Below are 15,355 nucleotides of genomic sequence, written 5' to 3' on the forward strand. Positions count from 1 at the left end.
AACACCAGAGAATGACATTGCCCACTACATGCTCAAAGGGACAACCCTCCTCTGCATCCTGATCACCATTGTCCACAGGCTGACAGTACCAACACAGCAGACAACCAACATCCCACCTCAGACCAAGCTGATGGCTGTGTTGCACGTGTAGGCCTCTGGTGCCCTCCAACCAACAACCGCCTGAGACGGAGGTGTGACACAGCCATGCCAAGTCCCTCACAATGGTCATGGATGACACCATCAGCTTGGGACGCCACCATCTATACTTCCACACACTGCACAGGAACAGCCGGAGATCAAGCAATGTTTCTACACCACAGCTGACTTCCCGCACATCTAAGGGAGCAATTGACTGCACACATGCCCTACTAGTGGCCCTTGGCAACACTGCACACAATAGTGCACGTATCCCACCAATTTGCGGGCAACATTGGACCACCGTGGAATCTCCCCCAACGTCGTCTTCAACCGCCCAGGCAGTGTACATGATTCCTGCACCTTCCGATAGTCTATCATCAACCTGCGCTACCAGGATGGCACCCAAAGAAATGCACTGCTCGTTGGCCAATGCTAAATGAACACACCACACACCTCAACTCTACAATCCTGCAACTCACAACACATGAAAGGCACACATCACAATCTCACATACAAAATGAACACCCACCAGACACAACAGCAAAACTTACTGTGGAACCTGGGCCAGCCATGTACATTAGCCATCAATGGCATGGCACCTCAGCCACACAATAGCAGAATGTGGGAAGAGGTGGGGACCAGACATGTGCCAAGGAGGCAAGTGACCGATGAATATCACTGTACACAATGCCACGTGTGGCGTGTTTGTGCTGGACAGACTGCAGTATGCAGACCACCCACATGTCCATGTCAACATACCCTGCTGCTGTATGGAGTGTATAGGACAGTGGATGCAACCATGTCACCACAGCCAGTGGGGAAGATTGCAGAGATGTAGCTTGTTACGTCCCCCCCGGAAGCATGAGCAAAGTGGGCTGGCCCGGCGTACGACTGGCCAGTGTAAATGTAAATGTAATGTAAATGTGCTGGATTTGTAAAGCGCACGGCTGCCCGTAAGCGTCCCGGCGCTTGCTTAGGGAACCCGTCCTGGTATTTCCCTGTGAGAAACCCCCGCAGGGTGTCCACAAGGTGAAAGCCAGGCATCCCACCGCAAGGGGCCGTAGTGGAGATTAAGCAAGCTATTGCCCAGAGTCGCAGAGTGTGACCCCGTGAGTTGAGTAGGCACCAGAGCGAGAATTGTCGAGTCTGTGGAATTTTTGAGCCCGAGACCGCCGAGGCAGGGAACCGAACCCTGGTCCACGGTCGATCTCAGCTTCCGGGTCTGCCGCCTCTAACCACTGAGCCACGCTTCAGTGTAGGGGTGTGAATTAAAGGCATGTAACTCTGAGCATGGTCCATCACCGTGAGCGGAGTTGCCTGCGATCCTGTGCGCCTGCTGCACCCCAGGATGCTGGGCCCCGAACCAGTCCTGCCAACCCCTGTGCACCTAGGCCTCAATGCCCACCTGCCAACACCAGCGTGTGTCAGAGAGGGCCCACCATGTGTCTCCAAGCCCGAGGGCCGTGACTTTGGCAGCCTCCTCAGACCATCACGGCCTCCGTAACACAGGCCCGCAGTACTCCTTACTCTGTGACGTACTCCACCGGCATGCACAGCGGACAAGTAGGTCACACATTTGGAACTGAGTCTTGATTACACCATGGCAGAGCACATTTATAATAGATGAGTTCATGTCACTATACTGCCTTCGATGTGGTGACACTAAGTCTGCGCATAGCATCACAACCACACGTGCATGTGGACCCATGCAGTCTACTGCCCTTGGCCTACACTGTGCACAAGTAGGTAACACATTTGGAACTAAGTCTTTATTACACCATAGCTGAGCACATTAATAATGGATGAGTTCATGACACTATACTCCCTTTGATGTGGTGACACCAAGTCTGTGCATAGCATCACAGCCACACGTGCATGTGGGCCCACACGGACTACTGCCCTCGGCCTATGCTGCGCATAAGTGGGTCACACATTTGCAACTGTATCTTGATATCCTGATGTGCGAGTTCATATCTTCATGGGATGTTTGATGTCACTATACTCCTTTCGATGTGGTGCCACCAGGTTGTTTTAGTACATCACAGCTGCAAAATTCTGTGGGCCCACATGGACTACTGCCCGTGGCCTACGCTGCCCTTCCGTAGGGCACTGATTTGAAACTGGACATCGATTTTTCAATGGCAGAGTACATATCATTGCACGCAAGGAGAGGTGTAAGAGGAAGACATGCTGCAGTCAGGAGCAAAAGAGGATCATCGTTACGGAGGTGACCGAACACTACCGATGACTGCCCTGGTGTCACTAACTCTGTGCATCACGAGTCAAAGACACGTGGCTGTAGGCTAAAGCTGACCACTGCCTCCAGCCTACACTGCGGTCAAGTAGGTCACAAAGTCTTGATTTGGCAATGGCAGAGTTCACATCAGTGTACCAACATCATCGCAGCCTGCATCCCCTCTCAGTCCCGATGCCACTAAGTCTGTTCCCCGACATTCATTGACACTCTCTGGTTGTACATTGTTGGCATCTGAGTGTATGGACTAGGGGTTTGTTTTCATCCTCATGCAGCTGATATCGAATTGGTGGTGGCAACAAGGCTGTCGCTTTCCACTCCTCCTTTGCTGCTTCCGGATAGCATCAGACTTCTGCATCATGCCTGGAGGACACCTTCCACTATCCCCCTCAACCCTCCGCCACATTCACCTTCGACATCGACGAGGACCCACTCAATCTGCATGGCCCTACCTCAGTGGACCGCAAGTCACCATCCCATGGCGGTATGCCTGTGCCAGCCACTGTGCATCCGGGGCCACTTACTCTGTGCAGCTCAAGTCAGGGACCCTGTTTGATTCAATATTTGATGGCCTCTGAGATGATGGCCTTGGGGTCGTCAACGCCATGTGTCTGTGGGCCTGCGCTGTCCGCTGCCTCTGCCCTCAACTGCGGTCCACCAGGGCTCCCACATCCAATTGAGCCCTGAACGTCCCGGACGTGGCATCACCGCAGGAGGCTCACGCCAGCATAGCCAGGACCATCTCCAACCGCCATCTGCCAGTGTCGAAACAGTGGTACTGGCAGACTTACGGAGTTGTTCACACCTGTCATGGATGCCATCATCTTCCTGTTACCCTGCTCAGCACTCCAGGTGCCACTAACTCAGTGCACCACAACCCAAGGACTGTTATTGATTTAGTTTTGTGCTGAGTCAAGTCAAGTCAAGTCAGGGGCATTTGTATAGCGCACATATCACATCCTTGGAGTCTCATGACGCTTGCAGCAGTCTCTGGCATAGGGGGACACAGTTAGTTTGCAAAGAGCCAAGTCTCTAGTCCCTTGCGGAAACAGTCGTGATCGGGGGAGTTACGAAGGTGGAAAGGCATTTTGTTTCAAGCAGCCAGAGCCAGAAATGAAAATGCTCTACCTTCATTTCTGGAGGCACGTATTCTTAAAGGTGTCAGTAGGAGTTTGTTTCTGGATCTGAGTTCCCTTTGTGGCTGGACCAATATTTAGGACTTTTATCATACAGTTGTCTGTGGACCAGGCATAACATTTAAAAAGGATACGCTTTTTTACCGGCAACCAATGTAGGCTTTTTAAACAAGCGGCAGAGAAGGTTCTTCGTGGGAGGTTAAGAACCAACCGGGCTGCAGTATTCTGGGGAACCTGAAGCCTCCCCAGATGATGTTCATTTATAGAAGACAAAAGTGTATTTCCGTAGTCCATCCTATTTAATATTAGGCCTTGGACCAAGGGTTTTTGGGCCAAAATGGGGATCCACTTGAAGATTTTTCTCAGACTACGCATTAGTCGGAAGCAAGTACCAATGATGTTGTTTATTTGACTATTCATTGACAATGTATTATCCAACAAGAAGCCCAAATTACGGGTTGAATCCTTTGGTACTTGGCAGGTGCCTAGATTGGTTGGCCACCAGTCATCTGTCCAATGTTCTGCCGCTTTGCTGAAGAGCAGAATTTCTGACTTACTGCCATTTAGTTGGAGGTGATTGATGGTCATCCATTCCTCAACTTGTACCAGGCAGTTTTGGAAACGTTGTTTGGTTTCGTTAGGGTCAGAATCTAGTGTGACTAAAATCTGCGTATCATCGGCATAAGATAGAACATTAAAGCCATGGTCTCTGATTATATTGGCCAAAGGAGTCATATAGATATTAAAGAGCGTCGGGCTCAATATAGAGCCCTGAGGGACACCCATTTTAACAGGTCTTTCATTTGCACTATTTTCTACGATTTGGACCGTTGTGGTACGATTGACAGATAGCTAGAGAACCATTTTAACACCTTCCATGCTCATGACGAGCTGATCTCATCATGAGGCACGGTGCTCCGGTGCTCATAACGAGCTCAGCTCGTCATGAGCCGTGGAACGTTCACACGCGGGTACATTTCCCCTGCTGTGCTGAGCGTTCCATGGGAACGGGTGCAGCTGTGACGAGCTCTGCTCGTCATGAGCACCTGAGCGCCGTGCCTCATGACGAGCTGAGCTTGTCATGAGCATGGGGGAGCTGTGCACGCCTCCCCGCCCCTCAGCACAGCGGGGGAATTACTCCTCGCAGCGAAGGGGTTAAGGCGTTTCCTTTGACACCGATCTCCCACAACCGATGGATTAGAATGCGGTGGGAGATGGTGTCAAATGCTGCTGATAGGTCGAGCAGGACAAGGATGGCTGACTGGCGCTTATCCAGCGCGGTTTCGGTGCTATGTTGTGCCCTAAAACACGATTGTGAGGGGTCCAAGAGTCCATGGCTTTCAAGATGGCTCACAAGCTGCTTGTTAACAATGGACTCAAGCATTTTCCCGAAGTATGGGATCAGGGATATAGGCCGATAGTTTAACAAGATGCTAGGGTTGGCCGTGGGTTTTTTCAAGATGGGCTTGACTTTGGCGGCTTTCCATATTGTCGGAAATCAGCATCTATGAAAGATTTATTAAAAATGTCAGTGAGATGTTCCACCAGTACCGGTGCAAGTGTAGAAAAAAGTTTAGGGGGGATAAGATCTGAAGGTGTCCCTGACTTAATTTTTAATCCGGCTGACATAATTGCCTCACAATCACATTTAATGAATTCCTCCATGATGTGTGGGGGGTCGGAAGGAGATGTACCCAAGGCATTTGGCTGAGTTAAGTTAGGATGATAAGGAAAGGAGTTGTGAATGGCAGTGATTTTATCTTCATAAAATTGGGATAATGCATTTGTCCATTCCAGAGAATTCGGAATCTCTGGTGCGATATTAGGAGTAGTAAATCACTTCATTATTTGAAAAAGTTCCTTAGAGGAATTTTGGGCTCTGTCAATCCGCTCCGTGAGAAATGCTCTTTTTGTCAATTTTATATTAAGCATATAGCTAGAGTGCAGAAGTTTGTATATTTTTCGATCTTTCTGATCTCTACTCCTCTGCCATTTCTTCTCTGCGGTTCTACATTCCAGTTTTATGATTCTTAGTTCCTCTGTGAACCAGGGCACAGTTCTAATTTTGTGCTTAACTCTGCTCAACGGAGCGATTTTGTTCAGTGCTACCTCTATAGCGCGATCAAATTGTATTGCCGCAGTGCTGGCACTTAAGGAGGGAGTGTAAGTGGTTAACTGAAAATGTTTTTGAAAGAGTGGTAAAGTGATTTTTTTCAAAGGTCTCTGTAGTATTGATCCATTTGCCAATGCTATTTTTATTTTGGCCATCGGGAAAGAAAATTTTACCAAATAGTGGTCTGTCCAGAGCAGTGGAATAGGGGAGGCTGCTGTCAGATCCAAAGAGTTGGTAAAAAGAAGATCCAGCGTGTGGCCGGCTTGGTGTGTGGGGCCTATAATCTTCTGATCAAGTCCCAGAGTGTGCTTGCTGGACATTAGCTTTTCTGTATCTAAGTCAGATGGTATGTCTGCATGATAGTTAAAATCCCCTACTACAAGGAAATTATCTGAGGCAAGGACATGTGGTGCAATAATTTCGAGCAGGGTGTTAGCAAAGTCTCCTTTAATGCCAGGGGGACGATATATTAAGGCTCCTTTCCAAATGTTGTTAGAATTTCCCTCAATCTGAAATATGTTGGCTTCTAAACAGTTGGAGGCAAAGTTTTTTAATCTAACCTTGTTCACATTATTTTTAGCAGCAATCAGTAGTCCCCCCTTTAGTTTTTTCCATGTCGAGTCGGGTTAATTTATATTCTGATGGGAAGGCAGTATATAAGTCGGGGGTGGCATGCTCATGTAGCCAGGTCTCGGTGATTAAACAGATATCTGGAGTGCTGAGTCAAGTAAGGACCAGATTTCTAAGGCGTGTTTGGGGATTGAACGAGCATTAAAATATATAGCATTAAATGTTTCAGCTAAGTTATCTATGTTGGGGAGGTAGGAACCGGGAAAAGAGGAAGTTTCTATCTGGTCAGTAGGATGATTGACCAGAGAGATTGGGGGACAGCTAGCTAGTTCAGAAACTAGAGTTCCAGTGGGTTTGATTTGTGGGGTGTTCAACTCTCGTAGCTGTTTACTGGAGTAACTGATCAAGGTCATGTTGTCAAAAATATAAGTCAGAGGTAGCAGATACGATACCGGATTATGAAAAGCCAGGGGTCCAGGCGTCTGGCGATGGTCAGGCGCGGACGGGCGCAGACGGGCTTGCCTGAGGAGACGTTGCGCAGCAATGTCACCTCAGGCAGTGTGGGGGGCATGGGACATTGATGTGGAAGATGATGCAGATCTAACACACCCCACTGCGTCTGCATCAGGTATATCCCGAAGGGACACAATCCTAGTCATTTTCATCATATGAGCGCGCTCAGCTCAGGTGCCCCAACCTCAGTGCACTGCAACTCATGGACACTTCTGTTTGTATGTTGGGTGACCTCTGTACTTGCTCCGGCTCTCTACATGTTGCTCAGCAGTTGACTTTGTTATGCAAGTTTCTCTTTTTCCGTTGCACTGGTGTGCACTGTTCAGGTTGTTGCCAGCACCAGGCACTCGGTGCGGGCTGGCTTACACTTTTTATTGACTTAGAAGCAGAGAGGTCTTGATTAAAATACTTTTTCCTCCTGCCTATCTAATTTTAGCCTCAAAGAGCACCTGTTCACTTTTTCACTTATCACTTATTGCTCATGCACTGCTTAACAGTTGTCTCCTACCACCTATAAAATCGTTTATATGTCACTGGGCTCCTCTTTAGACTAATACTCTAAGTATTGGTGAAAACTACTTTCCTTCGTGGTAAGAAGGAACCCAGATGATGAAAAGGGCGGTACAGGTCGACTACTGATGGGTATTTTTCTTCTCATACGAATGAAGTACCTTATGGATTTTAGTGAAGTTTTGTCACTAAATACTGCTGAGTAGTACATGTTGTCAGTTGCCTAGTTAGTCATTTTTTTGTTCTTTTGACCCACCGCTATTCTTTGTTGTTAGAAATGGCTTACACTCACGCCACACACATCCAGCAAAGGCATCACTGTACATGTGGCCCTGCCAATAAAGGGGCCGGACATACATGCACGTAGCCAGTTCAACATAACATCTGCGTGTGTCCCTGTGATCTTGTTGTATGCATGAGGGCCCTGGGGCCTACCACATTACATTGTGCTGCGTACAGTGGACACAGACATGTCACCGCAGGTAGCGGGTTAGAGCTTGGAGATGTAGCTTTGTCGTCACCCACTCAATTTGTAAGGGGAGTGGCCTGGGCCATCGTACGCAGAGCCAACGTGGGTGTGTGACTGCAATTTGCATGCCCCTGGGCGTGGTTCTGTACTGGGAATGTGCATCTGCATGTGTCTATGGCAGTGTTTGTCTCCTTTGTGGGGTGTAGGTGGTCCATGAAGGATAATGGACACCCACGTATATGATATAGTTCGCCTTCCATAGGTTCGGACCCCACCTGCACCTGTTCGGCCACCTCCTTTTGGCATTCTGACACCTAGCATTGGAATGCCATGTGTGGGTCGGGGAAGTGTTGGGAGCCATCTGTGCTTGAGGGTGCTTCCTGCTGTGTGGTCTGTTGCAGAGTCTGTGTTTCCTTTGAGTAGCTTGGCTGCCCTGGTCCTGGGGGTGGGTGGCATGGGATGTCCATGGGCTGTTCCAGGTCCTCTCCGGCATCACTGATGTGTGGTCTTCTGTGCTCTACTGGAGGTGTTGTGTGTCCCCCTGCAATGTGAAGGAGAGATGCATGTTGACATTGTATGACAATGTACATTGTGACTGTTTGGGAGGTGCAGGATTTAGATGCAGGACAGTGTACAATTGGACTACATGATGGATGTGAGGCTATCAGCGTACATTTCCATTTCACAGTTTCCAGCTCTGTTAGATGTAGTAGGCCTGTTTCTGCGCGTGTCCTCTGTTATGCAGAGTTGTGTTTGCACATTGTGCCACATTGTCGTCAATGTGGGTGTGCTGTTCTTGCTACGTGGGTGCCACGGGGATCAGGGACATGATCCAAGGTCATTGTGGGTGTGCAGTGTGCTACACATCATTGTGCATGTGTGCCATTGTGCCCATCTCCCCGTCCCCCCAGTCCCTGGTCGTTACTCACCCTGTTGATGTTTTGTCATGTCCTCCTGATCTGTGTCGGCACTCCTGACTCCTTGCACCATATCCACACTGTTGACTGTGGACTCTATTTCCTCCAGCTCCTCCTGTGGCACAGGACTCCCACCTCCTGTCGCCAATGCTGCTTTCCTGTTGGGCAGCGGATTTGTGCCTGGTGTGGATTTTCACATCATACCAGCGCCTCTTGGCCTCCTCCATTGGCCTCCTCGACACTCCGACTGCATTCCCAGTAGTCTAATTGTGGGTCAGTTGATGGTTGTGTTCTGTCACCTCTGTGACGCTCATCTGGTTTTGCTGTGGACAGCACCCCGTCTTCCTCTCTCTCTGCTCCCTGGCCTTCCCCGACCCCGTTGTTTCTTCCTGGTGGTCTGTTGGACTTGTGGGGTTCAGGTTGGCCTCTGCGCCCAGTCAGGGCGCATCCATGTTGCTACGCACTTTGGATTGTTTCTGGTGTGTTGTTTTTATAGCTATAAATTGCATTTTCCTGCCTGAAGCGTGGGATTTGCAGGCCTGCTACTGGTGTTCACTGCTTTTTGTATCACGATTGGCCTCATCGCAGATTTTTTTGCATTCGTGTTCTGCAATTTAGCGGCATGGCATTGAATTTAATGAGGTCATTTGACACGTTATCTGGAGTCTATTGCATGGTACCGCCGTGTTGTGAGTACTTGGTTAACACGGCGTAATTTTCCCGCGATGGACTGCGATGTTGAGAGTTGCGTTAAGTTACTTTTGCGATGGTTATTGCGCGTTCTTGAGAATATGCCCCAGTGTTTGGTACTCCGTTGGGCTGGAGGGTGTCGTTCCATTTTAATGATCTGTGCATCCCCCGCACCCAACTAGCCACAGTCCCTCTGGGCTGTGTTTGACTGAAGCACAACTGTTGGCGAAGTCCACCACTCCTTGGTCCAGGCATCCACTTTGACTCCCTCTTGTTTGTCAGGGTTGACGTTTGCCTCTGCTCCTTCCCTTCCATCATCATCAGGGTCTCTCTCCATGCCTTCCCTGGCTTCAACTTTAGGGTCTTTCTTTTTCCGATATCCGCTTTCCTCATCAACTGATTCCTTTTGGTTAGTTCTTTCTTCCTACATGATGTATTCTTTGGGGTTTCTCCCCCTCACGCACCACAGTTCAAAGTTGAGCTTTTTTTAAACTTTTCTCTCTTTCCACCCTCTCACAGTACTGCAAAAATGTATTTGTGTCAAATTTACATGTGTTCTTTGCACAAAGCTTCTTGAAGTTGTTTTACATTGCAGTTTTGTTAAAGTATGGAAAATGGCTGTGGTAAGGTGGTACCAGTGCAAAATGGTGTGCAGAGCCTAAGCGAGCATTATTTCTGTAGCTAAAAGAAACTGACGCGAAATAGCTCAAGCATGATTTGAGTGGCAAAATTAAAGCTAGTATAAAACAGGGGCAAAAGTAATCTTGGCACTGCAAGAGGCTACAAAAATGAACACTACACTTTAAGAACCATATTGAGAAGCCAACATGGAGCAATATTTGTAAGGCACAGACAACATCGAATTGTCAAACGAGGAAGAAGGTAGCACAAGGAAAATCTATAGGCATAGGGTCACATTGTTTGATGAGCATGACGATGACATAATAGAGAAATATAGGCCAAACTGGGACATTATTGTATGTCTCCTTCAACAAATTGGATCATCACTTGAACCTACGTCTGGGATATCACATGAGATACTGTCAAATGTAAAACCCATAGCAGTGTTCTTTTATAATCTGGATGCTTCAGAATACAGTTTCTGCTTTGACTAGAGTCACAGAGTGCCTCGTCTGCCATTCTGCCTCATGTTTTGGAGGATATACTGAAAATAACTCTGCTGCACATCAGGTTTCGCAAACGAGGACAAGAACAACATGATGTAAAGCCAAGTGTCTATCAAGTTGGTCATTTTCTACATGTTGGTGCCATTGATTGCACTCATGTCAACCAGCTGTCCCGTATCAGACGCTGCTCATCACTATAGGAACAGGAAGCTTGCGTATTTTATCAATGCACAGGCCAGCTGTTATGGCAAGTAGTGTTTCATCAATTTCATTGCAAATTTTCTAGGTAGTGCAGATGATTCATATACCTTTCAACACTCAAAAATAAGCCAATACTTTAAAAGTGTATTGTATGGTCAAGCAGTACTGCTTGCTACGTTTTAAAAAATATTTTGGAAACTAGCTCCAATAAATGTAATGAGTTCAATATTTAAAATCCTACCCTGTGAGTAATCTGCTAATGTTTGTAAACATATAAATCCAAAACTATAAGTATTGGATTTTTTAAAGTTGAATGTTGTTTGATACATGTTTGATGTTATCGATAATCTCAATTTGTATATTGAATATTGACAAAATTCTTAAAACAAAATCTCATATTGTAAATTGCAAGTTTTTGTTATGTTAATGCAAATCTAGTTTTATGTCAGTAGCTGTTGAAATTAAGAATATTTGCTGTGACTAAGCAAATGCTGTTGGGCTTTGTATTGAACCTCTGTATATGCAGTTTTGCATTTTATCTCAGCTCAATGATTTATTTTGGCTCTATATATTCACAAAGGTTATCAGGGATATACCCTTAGGCCATAGATAATAAATGCGTTTTTCCACCAACCAACACTGCAGAGGCAGCATATAACAGTGCTCACCGTAGGACACAAGCAATCATTGAATGTTGCTTTGGAGTCTTGAATCTATATTCATATTTTCTGGGGCCTAATTCACAAAGGTAAACTTACACTTCTGTGTAAGTTTACTCTTGTTTTGCTATTCGCAAACTACAAGTTAACAGGAAGTGCATGCCTGCAACGACTATGCAGAACTTCGCACATAAGAGTAGGCCTATGGTGGGAGAGGTGGGAGAGGTGTGGCGCCGCGGCCAGGGCGACTGATGCTGGAATCTGGGGACCACGGTTCGATCCCCGGCTCCGGCGGCAGGTTAGCCCAGCACCATGTGACTCTGGGCAATAGCTCGCTTAATCTTCCCGACGGCCCCCAGCGCCTAGAGACCCTTACGGGTGATTGTGCGCTTTACAAATGTGGACTTTACTTACCCTATCTTATTTTTTTGTGTGGCAAGTTCTCTGCCCCAATTGTGGAGTATGTACAGTCATAAACTTTCTATTAACTTGTAGTTTGTGAATGGCAAAAAAATTGTAAACTCACAAAAAAGTTTACCTTTGTGAATCAAGCCCATGATCTTTCCAGTCAACCTTTTTTTCATTGACCTAAAACTGTAATATAATATTGTTTGTTGCACCTTACGTAATATTGCCTTGAGAGGTGCTATTGAGCCCTGTAACAGCCACAATTATTTAGATGTTACAAATGCTGAACTACTTTCAACCGCAGAAACAAATTCCCAAGAAGGACACAGCCGAAGACAGGAAATGGTTGCAAGCTGTTTCCATTGGACATGTGTATTTCTAACAAACTTTGGATGAATATTAAGCTTGAACAAACTTTGTGTATTGCCAATCTAAGAACATGATTATTTTTATTGGGCTAAACTCTAATCTAGTATATGATCATTCATCTATCTCACTGTTAGTGTAATACTTTGAAATCATTTAAATGAAAAAGATTTATGGATAATGTGAAAGTTTGGTTCAATAACCTCAATAGCTTTAACTTACATGTTTGTTTATGAGCACCCTAAATGTTTTGTATTTAAGTTTGTTATGATATTGAAATAAGGCATTCATGTTGATACTTTTATGTGTATGTTGTTTTTAAATGGATGTGTCCCTTGACTTTGGCAATGTTTGAAAAGGAAGGAGTTCAACTCTTGACACAGCTAAGTCTGGGTTGAAAGCTCCACTCCGCTTGTGGAGTTTGCGGATTTTTCCGCACTCCGTGTTTAGTGCCACTCATGTTTGCCAACGTCAAGTTGGCAAGCGAGGAAAATCCTCCTCCCGGCAGGCGGCAGAACGGAAGCAGCGCCCGCTTGCACTGTTCATGGTGCTGTTCACGGTGATTGAGCAGTGCAGACAAGCACCTGACACTGAAAATCACCGCGAATGGCATTTATCTAACGTACTCCCGCTCTTGCGGAGATCCACGTAGAACAGCAGAGATTTTTGTGTTTTAACTACGCCCAGGCTTAGACATAACTACTCCAATACTAAAAAACTCCCAGATTCATCATTAGTGTTTTGTCTTGGACTAAAAACCTTGAAGCCATATTAACTCTATATTCAAGGTTGACAAACAGACAATGAGATCCATCCACACACTCAGTGAACAAATGTATCCAGAACTTCTATTGAAACCCAACACCAACACACACCTAGGCAGCAAAATGGTGTTTTACCAACATTCATATGTTCTCTAAAGGTGTGTAACTGATGTGTTGTCAACATTTGCTCACAAAGGTATCCATTTTAGTGAACAATAGGCTCTATTTTTTATAATGGGTAATTCACAGAGATTAGGTAATATGTGTTGTATTATTTGTAATCATATTACTTCCTGGCAGAAATAGAATGTGTGGCACATCACTTACAATCCGCTCCCTGTGACATACGTGATTTATAATGAAAGTGTGAGGAACTGTGCCTCTGAAAGCCTTTTCATTGTAGTCATTGGAAAAAAGTAAACCGTGAGGTTAGCAGCATTAGGTAAGTATCACAAAATGTAAGATTATTTCGGAGCGTTATTTATCATTGAGCTTACACGTCGTTATGTACCTGTTTATTGAAGTTGGTGCTTGAGCCCCTGCCTGAGCACCGGAGCAGTATGCAAAGCTTTGTGTTCCCCGCTGTTAGGCTGATTGGCTTGATCCCCCGCGTGAGCACCGTAGCAATGCCGCGGTCCGTGAAGCCTTGTCCATTGGTGTTTGGCCACACCCCTCTGACAACGTCCAGGAGGTATGCCCCGTGAATGCGGGGCCCATTCAGGTTTTACCACACACCTCTGACAACGGCCAAGCCCACAACGGAGTAATGTGAAGGTTTTTGTTTACAATGCCGTTTTCGCTTTTACCAGTAATGACGGGGAATGGCGCGCCCAGCGCCCCGAGAATGCCGCGCCTATTGGTGTTTGCTGTTTGCCCACGCCCCTCTCACAATGCCCACAAGGGAGTCATGTGAAGGTTTGTTTGCCGCGCCCTATCGCTGACAGCACAACGCCCACGCCACCAAGGGACTACTTTACCCCTAAGGTTGTTTTACCTTTATAATGTATATGGTGGCCACTTGTATAGCCTATGTCCATCTGCTGCAACTGTCCTTTCCAATGCTGTATTGGGTGTTGTGATTGGTGCTGTGGTTCCTGAGATTACCCGCCTCAAATGTTTGGGCTCTCTCTTTATTATATTAGTATAGATTTTCATTGTATGATATTTACCAATCCAAAAAATGAGAATTGTTTCCAGAACATTTATGCAAACTAACTGATGGTGATGGTCAAAATGTCTAAAGTCTATGTTTCTGTAATTGTCTTGCAAGTAATTTACATTCATGATGTTCTTTTTTTTAAAGACAATCATTTCCTGTTGAAGGGGTGTAGAATTTTTACTATTAATTTTTTCCCCGTAAACACATTTAACTCAGGCCTGCACTCAATTTTAATAATTTAATGTGAATAAAGATTGCTGTGAGAAATAGAAGAGTGCATGGTGATGAAACAAATTTTTCAAGCATAATATGTCTACATTATGTCATCATGAACACTGCATATTTTAATCTTTTTTGTGATCCCACAAGCACTCTTGTAGTTTTATCATGTTCCCCTTAATATATCTGTAGATGTTTTAGTTTTTTGCTTATTTCTTACGTTGTGCCCTGTAAATTTAGTGTATATCTATCTTATTATATTAAGTTTTTCAGTATATAAAAGTGTACTCTTAACAGTGTTTTTTGCATCACTGTTTTTTTTTTCTGTATATGTATGTGTGTAATGTCTGATACACCAGTCAAACATAATTTCGTATATTAAGAGCGGACCAATGATATTTCATTGTAATCAATTTGATGACCATATTTATTGTTTGGCAGCTGGGTTACTCCGTCTCAAACATAAAAATTATCGCAAATGCCTCATTACCAGTTCTTTTTATCAAATTCTATTTGTAATAAGGCAGATGAGATATCTACCACATTTGTGACAGAGTACCTGCTCGCAAAACTCTCTATCTGGCCTTTAGTATGTTTCCAGTACACAACTCTTACCTACCATAAAAATCTATATACAATTTAGGCAGCCTTCAGCTGTATTCAGATCAAGCATTGTTATGTTGTACATGTTTCTGCAAATGTAATGATGTACTCCACTGTGTCTGTGTCAATCATTAGCACCCACAAACTATTTCCACTGTAGCAATGGCTGGATGGCCTCATTAAAGAAACATTATCACCGAGGAGGATAGGGGCCCTGAGGCTTTGAAAAGGCTTCAATTAGGGGCACACACCCCTTCCCAAATAAAAAAATAAATAGAAAGCAGGGAATGTGACATATTCATTGCTCCGGCTAGGAAGCGCCTTATGATGTCCTGCAAAAGCTTTTTTTTTTAATAGTTTTTGATGCTGGTGGTGGCCTTATAAATGGCAGCGGCAACACCAAGCTTGCTATAAATGTTGTTAAGGAGGGCTGCTTTATTCCCGGCAGCCCCCCTTAACATTTGAAAAAAAATGCAGTACGTCTTCTGGGTCATTAAATCCATGACCCCAGGAGAGCTTACTATACTTTTTGAAGAACC

Source organism: Lissotriton helveticus, chromosome 8 (assembly GCF_964261635.1).
Source record: "Lissotriton helveticus chromosome 8, aLisHel1.1, whole genome shotgun sequence".
Taxonomy (NCBI): domain Eukaryota; kingdom Metazoa; phylum Chordata; class Amphibia; order Caudata; family Salamandridae; genus Lissotriton; species Lissotriton helveticus.